Source organism: Symphalangus syndactylus, chromosome 9, assembly GCF_028878055.3.
Source record: "Symphalangus syndactylus isolate Jambi chromosome 9, NHGRI_mSymSyn1-v2.1_pri, whole genome shotgun sequence".
Taxonomy (NCBI): domain Eukaryota; kingdom Metazoa; phylum Chordata; class Mammalia; order Primates; family Hylobatidae; genus Symphalangus; species Symphalangus syndactylus.
Window position 1 is genome coordinate 92,317,531 of NC_072431.2, and position 17,887 is coordinate 92,335,417.

Consider the following 17,887-nt stretch of genomic DNA (forward strand, 5'->3'; position numbering starts at 1 on the left):
AATGACACAATTAGAACTAATAATTTAGCGAAGTTGCAGATACAAGATTAACACAAATTTAAGCTGTATTTCTGTGCACTAGTAATGAACAAACTGAAAAGTAAATTAAGAAAATGTCATTTACATAAGCATTCAAAAATTAAAATACCTATAAATAAATTTAAACAATGAAAGACTTGTATACTGAAAACTGAAAATCATTGCTAAAGGCAATTTAATACTTAAATAATTGGAATTGCATACTGTATTCAAGAACTTGAAGACAATATAGTTAAGATGGCAATACTTCTGATCGCCATTGTTAAATTCAATAAACAGGAGGCCATTGACCTGATGCTGTCTCCATACTTTGAGTTCCTTCACAATGCATCACAATCTAACTTAGTAGATAAAGAAACAACTTGGGAGTCTGATTTTTATAACACATAGCCTGATCTTTACCAATCACAGGCAGCCAACTGATCAGATGTCAGTCAAATGTCTAGCTCTAATCAGTCGAGCTATTTCTGCACTTTACATCACATTCTGTCTATAAATACTGCCCATATTGCAAAGTGGAGCTCTGAACCTCTTCTATTCTGAGTGCTGCCTAATTCATGAATCAATCTTTGCTCAAATGCTGTTAAATTTAATCGCTCAGAAGTTTTTATGTTAATATCATCTACAGATTCAGTGAAATCTCTGTCAAAATTTCAACAGCTTTTTTACAAACAGGGAAACCTAATCCTCAAATTCATATAGAATTGTCATTGTTAAATTCTACAAGAATTTAACAATAATTTTAAAATAGCCAAACAATCTTGAAACAAAACAAAGTTAAAGAATTCATATATTCTGACTTAAAAACTTACAAAGAAGCTATGGTAATCAAGAAAGTGTGGCACTGGTGTATAGAGACATATAGATCATCGAGAGTCTAGAAATAAACCCATACAACTATTTCCAGTTGATTTTGAACAAGGGCACCAAATGAAGAAAATGATAATCTCACCAACAAATGTTGTTGGTACAACTGGAAATACATAAGCAAAAAAGTGAAATGAGACCCCCTACCTCACTCCATTTACAAAAATTAACTCAGAATAGGCCAAAAACTAAATATCAGAACTAAAACCAAAAACTCTTAGAATAAAACATAGGGGTAAATCTTGGTAAATCTTTGAATTTGGCAATGAATTCCTTGGTAGCCGAACAAAATTATAAAGATCAACAACAAAAATTTTGCTATTAACTGTACTCATCAACATTAAAAGGGCTTTACATCAAAGAACGTTATCAAGAAAAAGAAAAAGTCAATCTACAGAATAGAAGAAAATATTTGCAAATCATCTAACTGATAAAGGTCTAATATCCAGAATATATAGGGTATAATATCCAGAACTCCTCAACTCAACAACAAAAAGACAACACAACTAAAAAATGGGGAAAAAAAGAATAGACATTTCTTCAAAGAAGATATGCAAATCACCAAGAAGACATGGAAACATGATCAAAATCATTAGTCAATAGGGAAATGAAAATCAAAACCACAGATACGATTTCACAGCCACTAGAATGACAAGAAATTGGAATCCTTGTGCATTTCTGGTGAGAATGTAAAATAGGGAAGCTGCTGTGGAAAACGGTTTGGTTGTTTTTCAAAAATAAAACATAGGTTTACCATATGACTCATCATTTTCAGTTTTAAGTATATACCCAAAAGAATTAAAAGCATGTACTCAAACAAGTATATGTACATATATATGTTCATAGTACCACCATTCACAAGAACCAAAAGTTGGAAACATCCCAAATATCCATCAACAGATTAATGGTCAGAAAAAAATGTGATGTATACATACAATGGAATATTATTTAGCATAAAGAGGAACAAAGTGCTGAAACATGCTACAATGTGGATAAACCTGAAAACATTATGCAAAGTGAAAGAACCCAGACACAAAAGATTACATATTGTGTGATTCCATTTATATGAAATACTAAGAATAGGTAAAGCCATACAGACAGAATACAGATTGGTGCTTAGCAGGGTTTGGGAGTAGGCGGAGGATGGGAGAAAATGCTTATGGGATAAGGGGTTTTCCTTTGAGGTGATGAAAATATTTTGAAACTAGACAGAAGTGGTAGTTGTACACCATTTGAAATGTACTAAGTAAACCCTAATGAATTTTTCACTTTCAAATGCTTAAGTTTATGTTATGTGAATTTCAACTCAAAAAGCATTAATTCAATGGCTCAACTACTATCAAAAGAAATATGTTCAGAAGAGGTTTTTTCTCCTTCGTGGAGCTGAGGTAGTAGGGAGATCTATAGCTACTGTAAATATGAAAGAACTATCTAAATTACTTAAAATATTTGCAATGTTTCACTTAAATTATGACAATGTCAACATTGAAATTACTAGGGAAAGTTCTACCACTATATCCCCAATTCATCTGCCACTCATTCTCCCACTTTGCATTTTAAACCAGGTATACCTTTTGTTTTCTGCCTCAGAACTGGGGCTTAGAAATATTTGTTGAATGATGCAATGAACATATTAATTTATAATTTCATGTAAATACAATGCTTCTATCAAATCCATTCTCTATGTTGCCTCTACTGAATCCATATGAGACATGATGAAAGCCTGAAGTTTTGCAAGAAATATATTGATAATGGAAATCAGTAATACACATTAGGGTAGATGGAAAAGAAGTTTTAAATATGTAATCTATTAAAGATGTAGAATTGACAAAAGCTGACAATTGCCTTTATTTAGGAAAATAAAGGGGTGGGGAAAGGGTGATTGGTTAAGGAATTTTGCCATTAACTTAAATCAGGAATTCAGGAGGAAGGCTATAAACTCACTCTTCAACATTTCATGTATGAGATAGGTGTAGTTCATCTGGATGTCTAGAAGGCAACTAGATGATAAACCTGGAGAGCTCAAGAGAGGCATCATCATGTGCATGGGTATAGACGCTATTGCTCAGAGCGAGTGTACAGATTGAGAATGAAAGAGAACCAAGATAGAATCTTGGGAATATCATTATTTAGAGTAGGCTGGAGCAGAAGAGACCAAAAGGAAACAAGGACACAGTGAACTAAGGTGAAAGAAGAAACATAGGGAGGAGTATGGTTGACTAAAAAATATAGTGCTTTGAGTGAGAAGTGATAAAGACTTTAAATAAAGTAATAAGTGATATGGAGCAAAAATTAAGAGAACACAGAATAGAAATCCTAACAGAATGACACAAATATGGGAATATTTACTTAAATAGATTAGCTGCAACTTTAATCTTCAAGGATATAAGTGATATAAAGCAGTAAGACAGTAAGTAGAAGACAGAGAAAGACAAGCATTACAGGAGAAAAAGGGAGGAAGCAACGTGTGAGTCTACCATTCATTCAACCTTGACTGCATGTAAATTGCTGTAGAACTTATTGAAAAGTCAACTTCAATTGCAGCAATTTAACTATCAGAAGTGGAAAAGACAGAGCTAATGATGATTTATGAGCCCAGAGCTAATGTTAGAACGTTATAGAACTTTTCCAACCCAAACCATCAGTAAATTTGGTCATTTCCATCCTGTTCTCTCCTTTGAGGTATTTGATTGCATTTTGGTGAAGCAGTTTAGCTCACTGCGGTCTGTCATGTGACACAGGACCACAACTCCCATGAAAATCCTCTCCTGCTCCACTGAGTGAGTCAAGACAGCCAGGAAGGAGGCACCCTCTGCCACTGTGACTCACCATGCATGGGACTGAGCTGGTGACCTGGGGAGGGAGCTGCTGCATCTCTCTGACATGTGGACCCAGCGTTAGCCAAAACTGGTCAAACCACCAATTCCACACTTCAAATTAGGCCTCTGACTTGCAAAGCTGCTGAGAAGTCATACAGAGGTCATTGGTCTATTCTTCCCGCTATGTTTGTAAAGTTTTCACACAGTTTATGTTGGCAAGAAGATGCTCCTAAAGATTCTAGTGGTAACATGTGAGGAAGGGCCAACATAATGGCAGAATATCCAGGAAAGCAATGTTTACAATTATCATTAATTATTTTCAAAGGGAGTTATCCACATTGCCTTTTGGACTTATTGGGGGTTTTCTTAGTCTTTTTGTAAGCATGTGAAACCTGATGCTGATTCTGTGTTTAAAAAAGAATTCAAATGAAACCATTGTTAGTAATTCTTAACTTTTGCCAGCAAGATATTGATATAAAAGTTTCTCCATAAAATTATGCTATCCATAAAAGTTGCTTTTTTAAAAAGGAAAAATAATACAAACAGACAACATTATAATAATCAGTATTCATTTGTGGTGAACTCACTTCCTATAATCAGAAACTGATAGAGTTATTGAGGTACTTTTTGTTCGTTTGTTTTAAAAATTAGCCTGTTTAAAATTTTAGGGAAAAGGAAATTGGACCTTCCTTCTTTCCTTCTTTCCTTCCTTCCTTCTTTCCTTCCTTCCTTCCTTCCTTCCTTCCTTCCTTCCTTCCTTCCTTCTTTCCTTCCTCTTTTCTTTCTTCCTCTTTTAGCTACAGAAAAAACAAGAATCTAGAAAAACAGTTTTCTCATCTGGCTCTATTATCAATGCTGGGTTCTAACAGTTTCAAAAAAAGTTTGTGTTTCACAGGGCTTCACTAATATCTGATTATAACAAAGTTAGACAGTACTTAGACCCATTACCTATATGAAATAAACCTGCACAGTATGTTAATTTCAACTTTTGACTTTAAAAATACCACATCACTTACATAAGTGACATAGGAATACATACTGCTTGCATAAATATGTAGTGAGTGTAGAGTGAAAATCTCCTTTCAAACACACCCTTTTCCAATCCCTCCCCAAAGATGATTACTGTTAACTGTTAACCATCTAGGTATAGCCTTTCCAACTTTCTCTCTGTATTAACATTGTAGGCATTAATATTTTAAACCAGTATATTGAACTGGTAAAATATACAGGCTATAATTTTAAAACATTTTTATTTTTGTTTCCTATTGTCTCCTTAAACAAGCTAAGTAGGATTTTTTTTTTTTTTTGGCCAATGGATTAAAACTGGGTGTGTCTATTGACTCTTCTATTCATTCCTAGTTCACTCTAAGTTGTAAACTATAAGTCCTGTACCAGAAATTCGAATGCCTAGTCTTTTATATCGATCAGCACTTCATTCTCCTCTCAGAGGAAAGCCATCCCTTTCTCTTAGCTAGGTCCTTTACATATGGACAACTTGCTCCTGGATAAAAGGATGCTGTCTGTTTCTTCTATCTTTCTAATAGCCTCCTTCCGCACTCTCTGACAGTGATGGTTGATCCCAATTGAAGTTGGAGCTGGAGGGATGAGAATGCAGGAGAAGGAGAGGTCGGGCAGAGAGTCAGGTAGGAATGATGTTAATTTTAATGAAATTTTGTAAGATGGCTCTGGGCCAGGGTGTTTTGTTTTGTTTTGTTTTAATGTGGCCAAAAAAGAGCACACACCACATCATAATATAAAATTTACCATCTTAACCATTTTAAGTGCATAGCTCAATAGTGTTAGCTGTATTCACATTGTTGTACACCTGATTTCTAGAACTTTTTCATCTCACAAACTGAAACTCTTTATACCTGTTGAAAAACTACCCACTTTCCCCTTTTCCCCTCCCATTCTACTTTCTGTTTCAATTAGTTTGACTATTTGAGGTGCCGCATCTAAAAGGAATCAATAAGCCCATCTGCTTGTGATTGACTTATTTTAGTTAGCATAATATCTTCAAGGTTCATCCATGTTGTACCATGTGATGGGATTTTTTTTTAAGGCTGAATAACATTGCATATATGTTGGGAACAAGCCCCCCAAAATCTGGCCATAAACTGGCCACAAAACTGGCCATAAACAAAGTCTCTGCAGCACTGTGTCATGTTCATGATGGCCACAATGCCCATGCTGGAAGGTTGTGGGTTTATCAGAATGGGGGCAAGGAACACCTGGCCCGCCCAGGGTGGAAAACCACTTAAAAGCATTCTTAAGCCACAAACAATAGCATGAGCGATCTGTGCCTTAAGGAATGCTCCTGCTGCAGTTAACCAGCCCAACCTATTCCTTTAATTTGGCCCATCCCTTCGTTTCCCATAAGGGACACTTTTAGTTAATTTAAGATCTATAGAAACAATGCTAATGACTGGCTTGCTATTAATAAATATGTGGGTAAATCTCTGTTCGGGGCTCTTGGCTCTGAAGGCTGTGAGACTCCTGATTTCCCACTTCGCACCTCTATATTTCTGTGTGTGTTTCATTAATTCCTCTAGCACCACTGGGTTAGGGTCTCCCGGACCAAGCTGGTCTCGGCACATATATATTCCACATTTTTAAAAAATCCATTCTTCCTTTAAATGACATTTGAGGTTGCTCTCACCTCTTGGCTATTGTGAGTAATGCTTCAGTGAACACTGGCATGCAAATATCTCTTCAAGATCCTGCTTTCAATTCTTTGGATATATATCCAAAATGAGATTGCTGGATCATATGTAACTCTCTTTTTAATTTTTAAAAGAAACTTCATGCTGTTTTCCATGGCAGCTACACAATTTTACATTCCTACCAGCAGTGCACAAGGATTCCAATTCTCCGTATCTTGACAATGCTTGTTATTTCCTGGTATATTTTGTTTGTTTGTTTTTGTGATATCTATTGTGGTTTTGATGTGCGTTTCTCTGATGTTTAATGATATTGAGTATCTTGTCATATGCTTTTTGGACATTTGTATATCTTCTTTGGAGAAATATATATGTAAGTCCTTTGCCAGTTTTTTAATCAAGTTACTTGGGATTTTTTTGGTTGCTGTTGAGTTGTAGGAGTCCTTTATATATTCAATTATTAGCCCTTTGGCAGATATATGATTTGAAAATATTTTCTCTCATTCTGTAGGTTGCCTTTTCACTCTGTAAATTGTTTCCTTTGATGCACATAAGTTTTTAAGTTTGATATAGTCCCATTTGTCTATTTTTGCTTTGGTTTCCTGCACTTTTGGTGTCATAATAAAATAATTTAACAAATTCTTGTGCTAAAAAAGAATTCAAATGAAAGCACTGTTAATAATTTTTAACTTTTGGCTGCATGATATTGATATAAAAGTTTATTCATAAAATTATGCTATCTATAAAAGTTGCTTTTTAAAAAATGAAAAATAATACAAGCAGACAATATCATAATAATCAATATTCATTCATGGTGAACTCATTCACTATACACAAATCATTACTAAATCCAATATTATGAAGCTTTCCCACTATAATTTCTTTTAGGAGTCTCAGAGTTTTGGATCTTATGTTTAAATATTTAATCCATTTAGTTTTTATCTATGGTGTAGCTTAAAGGCCCAACTTTGTTCTGTTGCATGTTGATATCCAATTTTCTCAGCACCATTTGTTGAAAAGATAATCCTTTCCTCATTGTATGGTCTTGACACCTTTGACCAAGATCATTTGACCATATGCACAAGGGTTTATTTCTGGCCTCTATATTCTGTTCCATTGGTCAAAACATTTCTCTTTATGCCGTTACCATAGTTTTTATTACTGTACCTTTATAATGTTTTGAAATTGGGAAGTGTGAGGCCTCCAACTTTTTCTTTTTCAAGATATTTTGGCTATATTCGGGTCCCTTGATTTTCTGTGTGAATTTTAGGATGGTTTTTGCTATTTTTGCAAAAAATGTGACATAGCTATTTTTATAAATATTGCCTTGAATCTGTAGATTGCTTTGGGTAGTGTGGAAATTTTAACAATATTAAGCTTTCTCGTTTATGAACACAGGATATGTTTTTATTTATTTACTTATTTTTTTTCAATTTCCTTGAGCAATATTTTGTAGTTTCCAGTGTACATATTTTTATTTTTGTTGGTTAAATTTATTCCTAAGGATTGTTTTTATGGTTTTGTAAATGAAATTGTTTTCTTAAATTTCCTTTTGGATTGTTCGTTGTTAGTATATAGAAATGCAACTAATTTTATGTGTTGATATTGTAACCTGCAACTTTGCTGAATTTGTTTAATAGTTCTGGCAGGTTTTTTGTTGAACTTTTAGGGTTTTCTACAATATAAAACCACATCATCTATAAACAGGAATAATTTTACATTTACCTTTCCAATTTGGATGCCTTTTGTATGTTTTTCTTGTGTCATTGTTCTAGGACTTCCAGTGCTATGTTGAATAGAAGTGGTGAGAATGAGCATCTTTGCCATATTCCTGATCTTAGAGGAAAAAACTTTCAGCTTTTTACCATTGAGTATGATGTTAGCTGAAGGCTTCGCATATATGGCCTTAATTATATTGAGGCACATTCCTTCTTTTCCTTGCTTATTGTGTGTTTTTATCATGAAAGCGTGTTAAATTTTGTCAAATGCTTTTTCTTCATTGATTGAGAAAATCATGTGCTTTTTATCCTTCACTCTGTTAATGTTATGTTTTACATTGATTGATTTTCATATGTTGAACCATCTTTACATTCCAGGAATAAATCTTGCTTGGTTATGGTGTATAATTCTTTTAATGTGCTGTTGATTTCGAATTGCTAGTACTTTGTTTAGAATTTTTGCATTAATATTCATTATAGATATTGGTCTGAATTTTTTCTTTTCTTATAGTAAGTTTTCTTTTCTTATCAGGGTAATGTTGGCTTCATGAACCAAGTTTGGAAGTGTTCCCTCTTTTTTAATATTTTGGAAGATTTCGAGGAGTTTTGTTATAAATTGTCCTTTAAATATTTTTTAGAATTCTTCAATAAAGCCATTTAATAATGGGCTTTTTTGTGGGGAAGATTTTTGATAACGAATTTGATCTCCTTACTAGTTATAGATATGTTCAGATTTTTAATTTCTTTATGATTCAGTCTTTGTAGGTTTTATGTTTCTAGCTATTCATCCATTTCTTCTAGGTTCTCTATTTTGTTGTTGTGTAATTATCCATAGCAATCTTACATAATCCTTTTCATTTCTGTTGCATCAGTTGCATCTGTTCTGTTGAGGTGTAACTTTAGATCATTAATTTGGGATTTTTCACATTTTCTAATGTATGCATTTATCACTGTAAACTTCCCTTTTACTACTGCTTTCATTGTATCTTATCAGTTTTGGTACATTGTGGTTTCATTTTCATTGGTCCCAAGATATTTTCTAAATTCCTATAAGATTTTTTTCTTTGACCTTGTTAGTTTAAGAGTTTGGTGTTTAATTTCCACATATTTGTAAACTTTCCAGTTTTCCTTCTGCTATTGTTTTCTAGTTTTATTCCATTGTGGTTGTAAATGATACTTGGTATGATTTCAATCTTTTTAAATTTGTTAAGACTTGTTTTGTGACTTAACATATGGTCTGTCCTGGAGAATTTTTCCATGTGCACTTGAGAAAAATGTATATTCTGCTGTTTGGGGTACAGTGTTCTGTATATGTCTATAGGTCCCATTGAGCTATAGTGTTTTGCAAGTTCTCTGTTTCCTTATTGATCTTCTGTCTGGTTATTCTATCCACTATTACAAATAGAATATTGAAGCCTCCTACTATTTTTGTTGTTGTTGTCTATTTCTCCCATCAATTATGTCAATATTTTCCTCATATATTTGGGACCTCTGATGTTGAGTATATTTGCTTATGATTGTGATAGCTCTCTGAAGAATTGATCATTTTGTCATTATAAAGTGTCCTTCTTTGTTTCTAGGGCAGTTTCTACTTAACTCATTTATGCCTGAGGTTGCAATTTTTTGAATTTTTGCAATCAGAACTTGGCAATGATCTTGAGCAGTAGGATATAAATAACTCCCACATGCTTAGTGCCGGGTCTGTCCCACAGACCCTTGCTGACGGATGGATGAAATAAGTACTCAGACACAGGTATGCAGTGTAAGAGCAGCTAGGGGACTGCCTGGCTCTAGTGGCCAAAGTGCAGCCTCAAGAAGCTGGAGCTACTTGCTTTTATTTAGTGCAGGCACATGCCAAGAGCCTGGAGCAAACACAATCTGCAGGTAATTAACATTTATTGTTCTCCTTCACTTCCTTGCACATACTCCTTGCCCTTTGCCTCAGGGTTAGAGAACAGCTGCCTTCAGCTATTCTCCCCTGAAGCTATGCAGAGCCTTCTGATCTTTTAGAAGGCCTGCTCCTTTCCCTATAGTTTCTCCCATCACTCTGATGGATGTCCTATATCCCCTGCTTTTCTGTTTTTTGCATCAGGTTTTGTTGATTGAAGCAGCACACAGATGTGCACATTGACAGGCTTGACAGGCACAGTGGTTACAGTTGTGTTCTGGCTTTGCATCCTAGAACCAGTAGATAACATAAGGCAAACATGAGTATAATCAGTAATATTCTTTTCCAATTAAAGAGTGACCCCCAGGAGTGGGGGTATATCCAGGAGGGGTGTTTTTGCACATTGTTCTGTAAGGCTGTTGTTGAGAAACCCCACCAGAGGTATATTAATCCCTCCTAGCCAAGCAGTCCCATTGTTAGAAGCTGGGAAGGGGGTGTCCACCAAAGTAACAGAGTGGGAGAAAGGCAGATCTAGAAGATGGACCTAATAGAGTGTAGCAGGTACAGGCTGCAGGTAGAGTGAGAGAATAAGAAAAACCAATACCCTATGAGAGTTGCAATGTCCAACAGAGAGAATAGCACGGAACAGATTGTCTGGAGTGAACAGTGTTTGTGTCTGGAGCAGGATTTGCTCAGCCTTCTGAGTTGTCTCTTTCAGCATAATGTCTGGGGCCTGTGTTGTCCAAGGAAGCTGCATCATCTGGGGCTGTGGGTCCTGCAGGATCATTTCCTTCATTTCTGATACCGGGTTGGGTCCCAACCATGCCATGGTGTAGTTTGATGTGTCATGCTGGAATCCAAAGAGGACCTGAGGGGGTGTGAACACAAGCATATCCTCTTCCCCATGTTAATAAATCATTTGGACTGCACCATAGATTACCATTTACATCTTTCCATGAAACTAAATGTTTTATATCTTGGGAGGTTTTAGCAAAGTGCTTTTCTATGGCTAATTAAAATTTACTATCTAAATTTAAGAAATTAAGGGTGAATAAGACTTGTACTAGTAGTGTTGTAGGGTCCTTACTCATATTCCTCCTTTTTTTGTTTTCTGAGCGTATTTTTAAGGGTGGAGTGGGCACATTCTACTGTGGCCTGTCCTTGGGGGTTATAGGGGATACCCATGGAATGTTGGATGTTCCATGTGTGACAAAATTGTTGAAATTGTGAGCTGGTGTAAGCCAGACCATTATCAGTTTTAATTTTTAATTAAATTGCATTCTAGTAAAGTGCACAGGTATGTGAATAAATCTTCGTGATATTGTGAGACGAGCTATAAAGATGTATACAGGGTGCAACAAAAAGGACTTTGTTTGGCAAGGTCCAAGGACGCTTGCAAAGGAGGTATCGTTTGAGCATCTAGGATGAATTGGAGCCCACTCACGGACAGGTGGAAGAAGAAAATGCCAGGCCAGTTTATGTGGGCTGCCACATAAACGCAAAAGTTAAGAGAAGATGTTTAATGACATATCGGGTGGACTCTCCAGGAAGAGCATGTGCACTAATTAGTTAGGAAAAGGTATCTACGGATATATGTACATGTCTTAGTTTTCCCAATTCAGGGACGTGTGTAACATCTGTTTGCCACAACTCATTAGGTTCTAGTCATCTAGGGTTAACACCTGTTGAAGGAAGGGATGGGCCTGTGAGCTGGCAATAGGGGCACTGCAGGATAATCTGCTTCACTAGTCTTTGGGTTAACTGAAATTATTTAAGTTTCTCCAATTTTAGTGGAAAAATTGATGTGACTGGGTGGCTTGGTCAAGCAGTGATGTCATAACCTGCAGGTCTGCTTGATCATTGCCATGAGCTAGTGGACTGGGCAGCGAGCTGTGGGCCTGAATGTGTGTAATAAAAATAGGATGTGTACGTTGATCCAGCAATGAAGTTGAAGAAAAAGGACACAGAGGGTAGGCTCAAGAATGGACTTAATGAGGGCTGTTTCAAGGTTTTGCAATAAATAAACAGAGTAAGCAGAGTCACTAACAATATTGATGGGCTGAGCAGAAAAGGCTTCCAGGGCCAATATTCCAGGGCTCCAACCTCAGCTCTCTGAGTACTGGTAAACCCAGATCGAGTGAGGGAGTTACATGGTTCCCACCAGATAGCTGCTTTTCCATTTTTACCAGAGCCATCAGTGAAAAGTGTTAAAGCATTAGATATGGGGGAGTGAACTATCTTTGTAGGCATAACTATAGGAATATGAGATAAGAACTGGAGTAGTTTGCCAGCGGGAAGGAGACTTTAATGCCATAGCCAATATTCTGGCTTTGTGTGTTTCAGTCTCCACCAGCTGACATGCTCATATAAGTTCCCCGACTGTAGCTGCCTTTCCTCTGATTGCCTGCATTGTCTGTGGGCAGTCTACATTAGCATTTTCATAAGCAGTTTCAACAATAAGATATCAGTGGCCTGGGCATGACTAATCGTCTCTTAATTGCCTTGGTTAACTGATTGATAAATTCAACAAATCACTCCTGAGGCCCTTGTTCAACATTTACAAAAGATCCCTGTTGAACTCCATCTTTGGGTATTCAGTCCCAAAACCTGAGGGTGCATAAGGACACTTGTGCATAGGCTTGGGGGACAAAATTTAATTGTTGTTGTACATTGACATAGGGACCCCTCCCCTGGAGCATAGCAGCCATTATGTTTTGCCTGGCCAATTGATTCTGGTTGACTTCTTGTTCGCACAATTCATCACATTCTGCCCTCCAGAGGAGGTATTGACTGGCCTCTAAAGTTGTTTTAGCTAGCACTGACCAGTCCCATGGGGTCATATGGAAGTTATCTGCTATGGCCTCAATTAATCCTTTTGTAAATGGGCTAGCAGCTCCGTTTTCTCTAATGCTTTTTCTTATTTCTTTATAAGTGTTGAAAGTAATGGGTTCATGTACCCAATTGCCTTGTTGATCTTGCATCACCGGGCAGGCCAAGAGCTCCCCTTCTAATGCCGCTTGCCTAAGACAGTGTCCCGTAGTGTATCCCTTGTCTTTTTTCCAATTTATTGGGGGAGGGGGCTCAGGAAAATTCTCTGTCTCTTCTGTGGCACCTATACCTGTAACGGCAGGGCTGAGGGAGGAGGAGGGGGCAGTAAGGTAGGTGATGGTTCCTCTTCCCTTCCTTTTTTAGGCTCTTCTGTGTAGAGCAGGGACAAAGCAGCCCTACCTAAGGCCCATAACATTAAAGATGTTACTGGGACCCGTTGCCCTTGTGCATGATGTCTTTTAAGCTTTCTTCCCACTTGTTCCCAGAGCTCTAAGTCTAGCGTGCCTTCTTCTGAGAACCATGGGTTATGGGAAACAACAGTTTTCATTAGGTCCCTTAATTAGGCCTCTGAGACAGAGGCTCCAATAGCTTTAAGCAGCTCTTTCAATACTTTTATATACTGTTGCTGTTGAGCTGGTAACTGCTGTCTCATGATGAAACCCTAGCTTGAAAATCCCCTTGAACTTGGAAATCCTGAGCAGGCACCAATTACTTACTGCACAGTCACTTCACCTTTGTTTTCGAGGATTCTGTCATGATCCATTGCAGCATTCCTCAGATGGGGCACCACCTGCCATGTCTGTCCCACAGACCCTGGCTGATGGATGAAATGAGTACTCAGACAGGTATGCCGTGTAAGAGCAGATAGCGGACTGCCTGGCTCTAGTGGCCAAAGTGCAACCTAGAGAAGCTGGAGCTGCTTGCTTTTATTCAGTGCAGGCACGTGCCAAGAGCCTGGAGCAAACACAATCTGCAGGTAATTAAAGTGTATTATCTGTGGGTAATTAACATGTATATATTCCCCTTTCTGGGAACATCACTTGCATGGATGTTCAAAGGTCAATGCCTGGACAACTTCAAACAAACAAGCCTGATTAAGATAACTTCCCCTTCACTCCCTTGCACATACTCTTTGCCCTCTGTCTCAGGATTAGAGAACAGCTGCCTTCAGCTATTCTCCCCGAAGCTCTGCAGAGCCTTCCAACCTTTCAGAAGGCCTGCTCCTTTCCCTATAGTTTCTACCACCACTCTGACAGATCTTCTACAGCTTAGCATTCCAATAATGGAACACTAGGCATAAATGACTAAAGTCTATTTTGTCTGATGTAAGTATAGCCCCCTGATATGGCTTGGATCTGTATTCCTGCCCAAATCTCATGTTGAATTGTAATCTCCAGTGTTGGAGGTGGGGCCTGGTGGGAGATGGTTGGATCATGGGAGTGGTTTTTCATGAATTGTTTAGCACTATCCACTTGGTGCTGTTCTCGTTGATAGTGAGTGAATTCTCACAAGATCTGGTTGTTTAAAAGTGTGTAGCTCCTCCCGCCTCCACCTCTTTTGCCCTTGCTTCTGCCATGTAAGAATTTGGGTCCCCCTTTGCCTAATGCCATGTTTGTAAGTTTCTTGAGGCTTCCCCAGAAGCTGAACAGATGTCAACATCATGTTTTCTGTACAGCCTGTAGAACTGTGAGCCATTTAAACCTCTTTTCTTGATAAATTACCTAGTCTCAGGTATTCTTTTTTTTTTTTTGGAGATGGAGTCTCACTCTGTTGCCCAGGCTGGAGTGCAGTGGCATAATCTCGGCTCACTGCAAGCTCTGCCTCCCAGGTTGACTCCATTCTCCTGCCTCAGCCTCCCCAGTAGCTGAGACTACAGGCTCCCACCACCATGCCTGGCTAATTTTTTGAATTTTTAGTAGAGACAGGGTTTCACTGTGTTAGCCAGGATGGTCTCGATCTCCTGACCTCATGATCCACCCACCTCGGCCTCCCAAAGTGTTACAGGCATGAGCCACTATGCCTGGCCTCAGGTATTTCTTTATAGCAATATCAGAATGAACTAACACACCACCTTTTCTTTCTTTTGGTTACTACTTGCATGGAATATAGTTTTACATTCTTTCACTTGCAGTCTATGTATGTCCTTAGATTTAATGTCCCTTATAGATAGCATATAAGTGGATTTTTAAAAAATCCACTCGGGCATATATATCTCTTGATTGGTGTTTTAATCCATTTACATTTAAAGTAATTACTGATAGAAAGACTTTTGCCATTTTTTAATAGTTTTCTGTATGTCTTGAAGCCATTTTTTTTACCCTCTTTTCCTCTCTTGCTGCCTTCCTTTTGTGTTTGGTTGATTTTTGTAGTGACATGCTTCAATTGTTCTCTTACTTCCTTTTGTGGATATTCTATAGAAATTTTCTTAGTGGTTAGGATGGGAAGTACGTAAAACATCTTAAGGTTACAACAATCTATTTTAAACTGTTAACAACTTCAATTGCATATAAAACTACTCTACATTTCTGTCCTCTGCTGATTTTATGTTATTGATATCACAAATTACATTGTTTATATTGTATATCTGTTGACATAGACGCATAGTTATTTTTATGCTTTTGTCTTTTAACTTTTATACCAGAATAAAAGTGATTACAATACTAGAGGATTCTATATTTATTTACATATTTACCTTTCCCAGAAAACTTTACATTTTCATATGCTTTTACATTGCTGTTGTAAAGTAAAAATAAAAACCTAAGCCCCTCACTACTGAATGGACTCCCTCCCAGCCAAGGGGACTCCAGAAAGACCTTAAAAACTGAGTTCTTGGTCATGATGGGGTGGGAGATCATATGCCTCATTCATACTCCCTCCCTTTTGGGGTTTAGATACAGAAACTGACCAGAATTAATATTAAAATAGAGATTATAAGACTGACAGAACTGGCTCTCTAGGGCCATAGGATACCAAATTATAAATAGGATCTAAGGCCATGCAAGCAAGGGTTTAAGTCATGTACTTCTACACTTAGATAATAAACTATGTTTTAAGTGCCACAAGCTTTTTCTCTTTCTCTAGCAGCTAAACAAGCACTGGCCTTGAAGTAAGCAATGCTGAAGCCCTTGCAGCTCACCAACCATCAAACACTGACTGAGTCCCTCTGTTCCTCAAGCCATAACTACAGTGTTGATTGAAGAAGACACTGATTTTAGTTATTTTCCCCTGAAAAGAAGACCACCAACAATGTACTGTTTCTGGCCAGTTTACAGGGGTTATGCACTTGAGTGCCTTTGTGTTTTGAAAAGATCCTTTGACATTTAGGGCCTAACTGTAATACATTTACATGTTAAGGCTCCACCCCAAAGTGAACATGGGCTATGTATGACCATGTAACGTGCATGTGTTCAATACACATGCATTAGAACTGCCTTCATGAATATTCATAGCTCCTCCTATAACCTGTTAAATATGTATGTTTCACCAACTCATTCAGCATAAACCTCCTACCCCAACCCCTATTCCTTTGAAGTGCCAGTCTCTGGGTCTCTGTCAGAGGCCATGCTTCCCTGCCCGCAGAATGGCCACCTTGCATGCTGTAACCCTTTACAATAAGTAAAGTCTCCTTCTCCAAATCTTTTTTGAGACAGATCTTGCTTTTATGCCCAGGCTGGGGTACAGTGGCACGATATCAGCTCACTGCAAACTCTGCCTCCCAGATTCAAGTGATTCTCCTGCCTCGGCCCCCTGAGTAGCTGGGACTATAGGCCTGTGCCACCACACCTAGCTAATGTGTGTATTTTTAGTAGAGACGGGGTTTCACCATGTTGGCCAGGCTGATCTTGAACTCCTGACCTCAAGTGATCCACCTGCCTTGGTCTCCCAAAGTGCTGATTACAGGTATGAGCCACCGCACCCAGCTTCCTTCTCCAAATTTGTAAAGACTTTGTAATTTTTTTTAAAGTTAAGATGTAGTGTCCTTTCATTTCAACTTGAAGGACTCCCTTTAGCATTTCTCGTAGGATAAGTCTAGAGGTGTTAAATTCTCTTAACTTTTATTTATCTAGAAAAGTCTTAATTTGCACTTAATTTTTTGAAAAATAGTTTTACTGGATAGTATTTTTGATTGGCAGTTCTTTTCTTTTTTTTTTTTTTTTTAGCACGTTGAATATATCACCCCACTCCCTCTGGCATGCAAGGTTTTTGCTGAGAAATCTGCTGATAATCTTACAGAGTTGGTTCCCTCATAAATGATGAGTTTCTTTTGCTGCTTTCTGGATTTTTTCATTGTGATGTGACAGTTTGATTACAGTATGTCTTGGTGTAATTCTTTTTTATTTTATCCTAGTTGAAGTTCTTTGAGCTTCTTGAATTTGTATGTCCATTTATTTCCTCAAATTTGGGAAGTTTTTGGTCATTATTTCTTCAAATAGACTCTCTTCCTCTTTTCTCTCTCTTCTCCCTCTGGAATTACTATAATGTGTATATTGGTTGGCTTGATGGTGTCCTATAAGACCCTTAGTCTCTCTTCATTTCTCTTCTTTCTTTTTTCTTTTCACTCCCTAACTTAATAATTTCAAATGAGCTGTCTTCAAGTTTACTGATTCTTTCTTCTACTTGGTCTACTGTTAAATACCTACTGTAAATTTTTAAAGTTTAGCTATTGTACACTTCAGCTCCAGAATTTCTGTTTTTTTAAAATGTTTCCATCTCTTTATTGATATTTTCATTTTATTCATCCATTGTTTTCCTGATTTCATTTAGTTGTATATCTCTGTTCTCCTTTAGTTAAGCAAGCAGCATTAACATGTTTTTTTTTTTTTACTTTTATTTTTAAATTTCAGAGATACATGTGCAGGTTTTTTAAACCTTTATTTGAAATTCAGGGGTACACGTGCAGGTTTGTTACATAGGTAAACTTTTGTCATGGGGGTTTGTTGTACAGATTATTTCATCACCCAGGTTTTAAGCCTAGCACCCATTAGCTATTTTTCCTGATCCTCTGCCTCCTCCCAACCTCCATCCTCTAGTAGGCCTCAGTGCATGTTTTTCCCCTCTACGTGTCCA

The 17,887-nt window shown here is 37.4% G+C and overlaps 1 long non-coding RNA gene across 1 annotated transcript in view; it reads left to right on the forward strand.

Annotated features, from left to right (window-relative positions):
• LOC134731442 (uncharacterized) overlaps window positions 1-17,887 on the forward strand; it is an 80,409-nt gene that overhangs the window by 4,467 nt on the left and 58,055 nt on the right. The window contains exon 2 of the long non-coding RNA XR_010113716.1: window positions 5,293-5,368. This is a non-coding gene — a long non-coding RNA (uncharacterized lncRNA). The remainder of the gene's footprint in view (window positions 1-5,292; window positions 5,369-17,887) is intronic.